The sequence below is a fragment of the Condylura cristata genome, unplaced genomic scaffold, assembly GCF_000260355.1.
Source record: "Condylura cristata isolate star-nosed mole 26May11 unplaced genomic scaffold, ConCri1.0 scaffold00016, whole genome shotgun sequence".
NCBI classification, from domain to species: domain Eukaryota; kingdom Metazoa; phylum Chordata; class Mammalia; order Eulipotyphla; family Talpidae; genus Condylura; species Condylura cristata.
The window spans coordinates 40838372-40849593 of NW_004567117.1; positions in this window are offsets into that span (position 1 = coordinate 40838372).

Consider the following 11222-nt stretch of genomic DNA (forward strand, 5'->3'; position numbering starts at 1 on the left):
GTGTGCTTCGTCGATCTGCCTGTTCTGCTCCCCACTCTGTCTCTGGTGAAGCCTCTCGCCGCTCCTGAACCTCTGGCCTATACCCCAGTTCTGTATGCACAAATAAATAAATCTTTAAAAAATAATAATAATAATAATAGTTTATTTTTACCTCATTCTGTCCCTTTTTCCAGCTCAGTTGTAATCCCTGTGGGCTTCCCATCACCAGTTCACCCATGTGCCATCACCATAGTCCAGTGCACCTCCTCCCCACTCCACTTTTGATCCCACTCCCCACTCCACCCCCGTAAAATGCCTCTGGTACATAGTTTATTATTATTATCCCCCTCCCTCCTTTATGCACCTGCTATGAGTGAAACCATCCGATCTTTTTCTTCATTATTATTATTTTTAATCCCTCAAATAACTCAGTTTCGGGAGCTCAAACTTCGCTTTTTCCCCCCCAGGCAGGGTTAAAAACAATTGTACTGAGATCAGAATTCACGTACCAAGTAGATCACCGATTTGAAATGCTGATAGTTGAGTTTTGGCGTAGGCATGGAGTTGTGTGGCTGGCTGCACATCAATGACCAGTGTTCACACATTTCAATACACGCCCCTCACCCCCAGGAAAATCCAGGTTCCCTATTAACTTGGCTGCCCCATCTCCTCCCAAGCCCTGCTCACCCCTAGGCAATCGCTGTTCTTTCTGTCCCTATAGATTTGCCTATTCTGGATATTGATTCTATCAAATACAGTATGTAGCCGTGTATCTGGCTTCTTTGAATTCGCTTTTTTTTTTCTTCAGATTCGTCCAAGTCATCCAAGATAGCAAGACTTGGGTCCTTTATCTCAGTCCCATTCCATGGTGTGGCTGACACACTTCACGCTTCCAGTCATCATTTGGTGGCACTTGGGTTGTTTCCACATTCTGAGCATTATGAATAATGCTGCTGGGAACCTTCATGTGTAAGTCTGTGTGAGGGTATGTTTCCATTTCTCTCTGGTAAATTCCTAGGAGTAGGAGGGTAGGAATGTAAGTTTCTGCACCTCTGCATCAACTCTTACTATCATTCACCTGTTTAATTGTAGCCTTCCGGGGGATGTGAAATGACATTTTCTTGTGGTTTTCATGGGAGGCACATACTTTTGTTTGCTGTTCGTTTTTATTGTTTTTAGAAATTCTCAGACGCTCAAAAGCAAAGGACTTCACCAGACTTTTTCTTCTTTCTTAACTTATTGCCCAGCGTTAGCCAAACTGCAAGGTTCAAGGGCACATCCCCAATACCGCTGACCCAGTTCAAATTCTGAGAGGTTTCCATACCACCCCCAGGTTGACAATCTTTAGGAAAGGCTCATAGACTTCATGGAGAGTGTTATGCTCATGGTTATGGTTTGTTACAAGGGAAGGAGCAGGAAGAGGCACATAGATGCCAAGAGCAATGCTAGCATCCTCATCTCCCATGGTGACAGATGCGTGACGCCTTCCCTCTCTGCTCCCCAGCATTGATGAGTGACAGTAAGGAGAGTATTGCCAACCTGGAAGCTCATGTGTATTCAGAGTTTTTACTGGGGCTTCAATATGTGGGCACAATTCATTGCCCACATAGATGAATGCCATCTCCAGGACAAGTGATAATACCTGACACAAAACTTCCACTTAATTCACATGGTTGTCCCCCACTTTGGAAATCCACTTTGGCAATGCCTAGCTAAACAAAGACTATCATTTATGACAAAGATTACCCTTCCCCCACACGTCAAAAATCAAAGACCAGACCTTCATTTTGCAAAAGATCAAAGTCATTGCAATCCAGTTCACCACCAGGCCTTTGGCTAAAAGCTCTCCTGCAGCAAAACAAACATGTCCAACATCTGGAGGAGGCAGTATGGAATCAGGTGGAGGCTTAGATCGATTTCCCAGTAGATTCTATTATTGTGTAATATTAATATAAGTATTGCAATATTGATGATGAGACTATAGCAATACGTGTAAGAAACATGACCTGATAAATTTGTTGGGAAATATTAATATAAGTATTTCAGTTCTTCTGATAAGACAATACCAATTGTACCATATTGTAATAAGCAGAGTAAACATAAGCTGAAACATAAGAGGCAAGAGATAGTGGCACAATGCCAGAGTTTCACATTCAGTGGAGGGAACCTGACACAGAATCACTGACCTTTCTCAACTGTTAGGCAAAACTGTTAATAGGTAGGGGATGTTTTCCCCAGTCAGATACAAAACCCACCCCCATAGTACATTCGCCACTTCATACAGAGTCTGTTCAAATATTCCAACTGACTTGCAAACTTTCCTTAATTCCATCAACCACTGAGGGACCCATGCTACTGCGTAAAGAGTCCCTGTCAGTTCTTTGCTATCAAGCTTGAGAACTGGAGTGTATGGGGTCTCCCATCCAGTATATGGGAGTCCCGGTAATGTCTGTTCTCCATGCCCTCTCCTGTTTACCTCCTCATCTACCTATGGCCACGAGTACCTGGAGGTTGGGCCAAGAAATGCAAGTTGTGCTTTTAGTCTTTGGCTGGATTAGACTGCAGAATCATCACCCCAATTGATTTCTCTTCGTCATCTTTGCCTTGTTGATTTTTAAACTAGGAGCCTTCAAAATTGGCAAAACAGCATGGACTTCCACTGGTTGATATAAAGACACCATCACTCTCTGCCTTATTCATCCCATTGTTTATATCCATACCAAGATTTCTACCCATTCATTCTTCCCTTTTTGCCAGTTCTCTTGGGAGTCAGAGTATGACCTACAGTTTCATTTGTATTGTTTTAGTATTACTTTTCCCTTTGGATATAACCTCGAGGCTAGCAGCTATGCTCAAACCAGTCAGGATCCAAGCTTGACCTAGCCCCAGGAGCTGTGGACTCTCTCCCTTAGTTTCATTTGAGCGATCACAGATGTTAATAGCCAGGAATCACATATCCAGCTTTTTCTTGGTGCTTTGAATTTATTTTGGTATTGGATGAGCCAATTTCCCAGGAGTTAGAGCTATCATTCTAATTCCTTTGGTAAATCTTGTGTCTCATGCTTTTGTAGGATAAATAAATTCTGTGATCAATGGGGGTTTGTTCCAGACAGGTTGGTTTAATATTTGAAATTCAATGAATGTAATCCACCATATTAACAGGCTAAAATAGGTAAATCACATCATCATATTACTCATTTCAGAAAAAGCATTTGGCAAAACTTGTCACCTGTTCATAATTAACATATTTAGAAAAATAGGACTAGAAGGAAACTTCTCAACTTGATAAAGGACTTCTACAAAAAAAAAATGCATCAAACATTACACTTGATGGTGAAGGTTGAATAATTTCCCTCTAACACAGAACTGAGGCATCACATGCCTATTTTCACCTCTCTTATTTGACATGTACTGGGAAAGTCTAGCCAGCACAATAAGGCAAAAAAAGGAAACAAAATCATACCGATCAAATAGGAATAAGTAAAACAGTTCCTCTCTGCAGATTATATGACTGATAACTGTAGACAGCCCTTGGAGTCTACCAAAACAGCAACAACAACAAAACCTCCTGAAAACAAGTGAGTAAGATTGCAGACACAAGATAAACATATAAAAATAAAATGCATTTCAGTATAGTTGCCAAGAACTTATGGACATGGAAATTAAAACTATAATCTAATGTATAATTGCAAAAAAAAAAAAGAAATATTTAAGTGTAAACCTAACAAAAGGAGTGCAGAATCTTTATGCAGAAAACACACAATGTTGATGAAAGAAACAAAAGATCTAAATCAATGAAGAGACATACCATACTCATGAATTGTGAGACTCATCTAACAGTGTTGACAATCACCAAAGAGACCAAGAATACACAATGGGGAAAAGGATATTCTCATCAATAAAAGGCCTTGGGAACCTAGATACTCACACGCAGAAGAATGAAGTTTCGATCTTATACAATATATAAAAGTCAACTGAAAATGGGTTAAAGACTTAAATAGAGAACGTGAAACCACAAAACTCAGAGAGGGTGACATACACAGGGAGGCAAGGTGTCACTGTTCTTCACAGTAGTATGCTGGATCTGATGCTAAAGGCACAGACGACAAAAAATGCGAATAAATAAATGCTGTGACGTTAATCTAAAATGCCATCACACTGGGCATGAGGATCTAAGGTGAGGTTGGAGGCCAGGAAGATTGTAGAGCACTATCAGAGGACCTTCAACCAGCGAAAGATGACCAAAGGAGTGAAGTAAGACAGCTGTCTGTTGAGAAGCTGAGAAATGAACACATTGAACAGAACAAGGATTAGAACAAATGTCGATGCTTCGGTAAGGACCGGTGCGCATGTATCATGCACCTTAACAGTGTGAAAATAATCAAGGAGAGATTTGGGGAAGAGGAGGAGGAAAACGTGGAAGGTAGACTGCATTATCTCATTGCAACTGATGTCCAAGGATAACATTTAAAGCCGACACATCAATTCCTAGAGTAAGCATTTAACACTACAAAGCTACATATCATGAAATAAATTATTGACTTAGGTGAGTTGGGAAGGAAGAGGAAAGAAGATACTGGCAAAAAGTAGATATGGTTTTAAATATGGTGTCATTATATAGGCAAGCAGAACAATAATACAAACTTTTATAACAAGTGGTATTGAAAAAAAGGAAGGAGAGGATGTGGAGAAATGGGAACCCAATTACACGACTGGTGGAAAGATAGACTGGCCCAGTCCCTAATGGTAAGCAGCAAGGAAGTCCTCTACCTAGTAAACATATAGCTACATTACGGCCCAGCAAGCCCAGCAACCTACCCCTAGGCATCTGAAAAAATGCAAAGCAATAATTTGAAGGGACATGTGCCTTCCTGGCCACCATTTGTAATAGCCAAACTACAGAGTGTCCAAACCAGCTGAGGTGGGCAAGGAAAATATGATACACATCAGCCTTCACAAAGGATTGATTGGCTCTTGCCAAGCGTGACAACATAGATGGATGTGGAGAGGACCGTGCTAAGAAAGTCAGAGAAGAAACATCAGATGCTCTGACTCAAGTGTGGGGTATAAATAAATCAATATCTATAAAATGTATCACAATGTGTGGACTTCCTTCCCGTCCTCCCAAGCCTCGCACTTCGGATTTGCCCCTGAAAACTGGGGCAAATCACACCCCGAAACACAGTTTATTTGCTTCTTGCATGAAAAGTAAATCAGGTATCTAAAATACAGAAGAAATTAGAATAATTGTCAACTATGCAATCCACAGCTTTTTAAAAATTTGATCCAAACTGCTTTACAGTGTTGAAGTTTTTCTTCTCAACAAACCACATTCTCTCAGCCTGTGAGAACATGCCAAAACTTCCTTGTGAGGAGTTTCAATTTTCCATGCCATCCGTTATGGACCAAATTGTGCCCTCAGACCCACATTTATTTGTTGAAACCCCAGCCTCCTCTGGGACTGCACTTGAAGACAGGACACAGCTCAGGTAAAAGAGGCTTTAATCATGGGACTCTCCTAGGACAGGACAGGTGTCCTTACAAGAGACACCAGAGTTTGCTGGCTCTGTCTCTGGCCCCCTGCTAAGGCCCTACTCACCGACTCCCCCACTCCCTCCACATCTGACAATGCAGAAGGCAGCAGTCATCTGAAATTCAGGGAAGAGAACTCTCCCCAGACACTGAGTCTGGTGGCACCTTGATGTTGCACTTTCCAGGCTCCACAATTATTGAAAGGAATTTCTATTGTTTATATCACTCGGTCTCATTTTATCATGACTGCTGCTTTCTCTGACAAAGACACCATCTCATAAACACCTTTTAAAATTCAATTTATAAACATATTGGGACCCACATATTTGACTGCTTCACTTACATACTTTTGTTCAGCTGGTATTTTTCATAGTCCTAAGGAAGCGATGCATCAGTTTACATTCTGGCACAAGCTCCTTAACCAGAGTAACTATTCCAGAATTTTTTCCAGACATTGTAGCTGCCCTATTAGAGCACATTCCTGCATAAAACTTAAGCAACAGGCCAAATGTGTTGACAAAGAAATCGTTCATAGTTTTATAAAGCTCAAAGTTGTGTTTGTCAGCAATGAAATAGGAAATAAAGAATTTTTCCTTATATCATCATAAAAAATTGCATATATAAAAAGTTGACATCACTAAAGTCATTTTAAAATAGGGTCAGTATAAGCCACTGCAGAGAAAAAAAAAAAAACAAAACAAAAAACTGCTTTACTGGGTCAAATGCCTGGACTGGGGCCAAACTGCGAACATTGCAAGTCAGGAAGAACAAGCCTGTTTGAAAGGGTAGAGAGACTTAACTACTTCAGGGGTGGAAAAGGAGGTTACTGGCAGGCGCAGGGGACAGGCGTATCTGAGGTAGATTTAAGTTCTGTCTTCTCCACTAAAGAGAGAAAGAAATTAGGTCTTCCTGGGAGAGGCCCTTGGACCAATTTATATTGGTCCAAACCTCCACTCAGCCTTCAGCCCCTCTCCATGAAATCAACATTTTGCCAAAAGGACTTACCTGGGGTGGGAGATCAGAACTTTGCTCCCCTACTCCATCATGGTGCAATAAAAGTAGTTTGCTACACTAGTTCTGAGTGGAATTGCTTCTGGATATGCTTAATGATGGGTCACCAGACAGTGGCCCTTATCTCCTTTTTTTTCTTAAAGTTTATTTTTGTTTATTTATGCATACAAGAGCTGGGGTACAGACAGGCCCCAGGGTGCAGGGGGTGAGAGGATTCACCAGAGTGGGGAGCAGAAGATGCACTGAAATCCACTGCTGAGGGGAGCAGCGGGGAGACAGGAGAGGTCTGCTGTGCTCTGTGGGTCACCTCCCTAGCCAGGGATCAAACTTGTGCTGCAGTGGCTGGTGAAAGCTCGATAGTGCCTAGACTTGAACCCCTGTGCCCTGCTCTCCTGTTTTTGATGCAGATTCATCTACCATTTTCAATCAAGTATTTTTGTATTTTTGATGCAACTCTTCACTGATAGCTCAGCAATCAAACCTGAGTTTCTAGTCTTAGCTAACAGGCTTCCTACTTTATCAAAAATCAACAAAATTTGAGTGGTCACATCTACCTCTTATTAGCTTGATAATTTGATCTTTTAAAAATAATTCTTTAGGGCCCTCCCTGGTAGCGCACCGGGTTAAAGCACAGCACAAAGAAGCTTAAGCCACTTCCTCATGAGTTCGATCCTGCCTGCCCTGGAGGAGATCCACATGGCGCGGCAGACCTCTCCTGACCCGCCCGCTGCTCCCCTCAGCAGTGTACTTCGTCGATCTGCCTGTTCTGTACCCCACTCTGTCTCTGGTGAATCCTCTCACCCTCTGCATCTCTGGCCTGTACCCCAGTTCTGTACGAATAAATAAATAAATCTTTAAAAAAAAAATTCTTTAGGCTTTCAACATATTTTTGTAGTTTGATGCAAATCCACTTGTTTTGCTGGTTTCATCAATTCATTCTTCAGTACCTCTCGTTAGCCATGACACGATTTTAGTTCATCAAACCCAAACTATTATTTCAAATAAAATGAACACATATATTTTGATGTTCCCCCTTTTACAGTGACTTCTGGTATCATTTGCCACATTCAGAAAGTGTTATTTTACAATGAGGTCCAGTTAAATTTACTTTTCTACTTACGTGTTTAAACAATTTGTCCAGTTTAGCTTACGTGTAACATTCCAAATTAAAAAATAAATGGGCTTGAAAATGAAAAGGGGGAACTTCACTTACAGACCTCCAATGACTAAATGTAGCAGAATGAGGAAAACAGAAAGTCACCACCAGAACACCAAGTCATTACTGGGTGTAGATACAAATTAGTAACTACTGGAAAAACTGAGGAAAAGGATGATGCAGTCTCAATGCACCAGTCCCCAGTATTTTTTTTCTTCTTTTTTCCTCCCAAGTATTATTCTTTTTAAAGATTTATTTAGTTATACATACAGAACTGGGGTACAGGCCAGAGGTGAAGGGGGTGAAAGGATTCACCAGAGTGGGGAGCAGAACAGGCAGATCAACTGAAGCACACTGCTGAGGGGAGCAGCCAGTGAGACAGGAGAGGTCTGCTGCACCCTGTGCTTCACAGTGCTGTGCTTTGACCCGTTGCCACCAGGGAGAGCCCCCTCCCGAGTACTAGTAAAGACAGTGCAAATGTTAACATATATCCACAAAGCTCTTCCCTGCAGATGCAGCTTAATTCCCTTCCTGAGTGCGGACTGTGGAGAGGAATAAAAACTTTAGTGACTAACGCTGCCAGCCATTATCTTCAAGTTAATTAACATGACTAACACTACTGATACCAGGCCCCCCGCTGTGACAGGACAAGCAGCCACCTCAGCTGTATGGTATTTTCCCACAGATTTCATCACCTTGGTCTAATCAAGAGAAGGTATTAGACACAGCAAAAACTGAGGGACATTCCACTAAGTCTCTGGTTGATACTCTCCAGTGTCCCAATCATTAAAAACAAGGCAAAAGAGAAAAAGCACTGGAGGAGCTAAGGAGACAAGAGAATTAAATGCAATGTGGGATCCTGGACTTAGTTACTTCAGCAGGGTGGACTTCAGCAGTTGCAGAGGGCCTAGGTTTCCATCCTGCCTGGACCCCACCAGCAGCCCGACATTCATTCCCACAGGTGGAAGCCGGAACATCTCTCTGGTGTCTTCTCCTTACTGGGCACGTCACTCCATGCCAGCACAGACAATATGCACCGTCTCACCAGGAGCTGCCAGACTCTGACCCAGTTAGACGTCACGGATGCTGCCTTCACCTCATTTCAATGTCCGGCCATCACTGAGGCCCTCAAGACTGAAGGATGGGGTGGCAGCACCTCACTAACCAAAGGCCCACCAGAATGATGGCTGATGAGGGCTGAAGAAAATCGGGTGCTCCTCACTTTGGTCCCTCAGCAGAAAGCCAGGAGCACACCCCCACCCAGGAAAGCAATTAAATGAACTGTACCCCCAATCAGTATGCTTATTTGATGCGTTGTTCGTCTTGGTTCTCCTCTCTCTAATATTGTTTCTTATTTTATAGGGTTCCAGAGGAAGAGACATCTGCCAATGATCATAGATGAATTGTGACCCAGCTTCAAATTTGTTTTCTATTTACTTTCCAGAAATCAGAAAAAAATACATAAAGATGGAAAACATAAAGGAATAAGTAAAGAACAAGTATTACTATTTCTGTCACTCACATGCAGCCACTGCTCATTTCTTGGTATATTTCTTTACATTCCTTAGTTTCTTCTTCCTTTAAAATGGGTATTAATTTGGGGAGAGGGAGCAAAATTACACATTCAATGTGTGAACTCAGAAAGAATACAGAGTCGCTCACTTAACAAGTATTTATTGAGCACCTGTCAGGCACCAGGCAATGTTCAAGATACTGGAGATCACAATGCCATACAAAGCAAGTATGACAATCTCAGCTGTCGCAGCATACACGTTAGTGGAAAAAAGGACCAGCAAGAAATCAAGGAAATTAAGAGTCAGACTACGATAATGCTGCAGAGGAAAATACAGTAGGGGACAGGTGTAGGAGCATCAGAAGGGTTAACAATTTTAAATAGGGAAGTCACACTGAAAGCTGGCAGCTGAAAATAAACCCGAAGGAGATGAAAGAGGTAACGAGAGTGAAAAATCAATCAAGTCTCACTACCCACAAGTTACATAAAGAACATGAGGTGAGGACTATTTGATGGCTTTCTCTTTGTATGTGTATGCAGATATTTCTAGAGATTACTGATGGCTGACAGAGGAACTCAGCTAGGAGAAATACAGTTATGAAAATAGATATGAAGTATGACTTTTTCAGTTACCAATAATTATTTACTAAATATATTTGTATCAACTACACAGCTGTGGGTAGAGACTGCTTTAAATCTACAATCAATTGTTACCACTGCCATTTTGGGGCTGGGTCTGTCAGCCCGGTCTGGCGTCTGTAGCTTCTTTTAGAAATGTTTCAGCCTTTCATATGCAAGTCCTGCCTTCAGGGGCTTTGGAGTGTCTGATGCTTCCTGATACTGTAATTGATATTGTTTTCATAAAAATTTCTAAGTGTTGCTAATATAGGAATACACTAATTTTTACTTATTAAAATTGTACCATGTAGCCATGTTAAATTCAGATTTTGTTTTTCTGGATTTTTGCATATGACACTAGAGAACACATATGTGAACGCTAATTTTGTTTCTTCCCTTTTTTTTAATTCTCAGATAATTTTTATTAAAGATATAGTAGCTTTTTGTTTTACAAAGTGTGCTTGGAATAACAAACACCTTTGAGAAGTTGCCATCAACTTTTTTTTAACTATCAAATCATATCTCTGCTTTTTTTTAATTACAAAAGTTTATTTTTACATCATTTTGTACATTTTTTTTCCATCTCAATTGTTGTTTCTTCCCTTTTAATCCTTAAACTTTTGCACTGGCTGGAACTTCCTGTAGAAAATGGAAAAGGAGTGGAGATAATAGACACCTTTATCTTTTTCCTGACTGCAAAGGATTAGTTTAAAAAAAAATCCATAATGTTGTTCTTGACAGTGGGTTTTTTTTTTTGTATAGGCTATTAAAACTAAGCAGCTTTCTTCTATTCCTAGTTATCCCCCCCCCCACTAAATCATAAATAGGTACTGGATTTTATCAAATGCTTTTTATAAAATCCTTACAGAAAGATAACTTTTCTCCTTTTTGTAAATGTAGCAGATACTATTAATTTGTAAATTTTAAAAGCCAGCAGTCCTTGCATTTTATGGCACCCAGTTAACAGAAACTCTTACTAAGTGCTGTAAATACGCCAGCCAGAGCAGATTTTTAGCTGCCTACATGAGGTCACTGGACACACACAACTGGGAGAGGTGCAGGTAGGTTCAGACTGGCTCGAGCACACTGCAGATCCCCCATAACCAAGCTGAAACCTACCACAAGTTCACTAGACCAGCAAGAACAAACCCAGTTCAAATGATGTACATTGCAGCCTCAAAGATAACCCAGGAGGCTAATAAAAATAAGACTCTAACTCCCGTATTTTTTATACTTCTATTAAGTACCTAATACTACCTAGTACTATGTTAATTGCCAGAGAAAATGTAACTCTTTGATGAGCTTACAACTGATGTAAACAGAACAAACAGAATATGCTTGAAAGCTGGAGGAATATTCAAAGACAAGTTATCAAGTTAGTGCTAAAGAGATCCTAAAAGTGGGAGGGGGTAG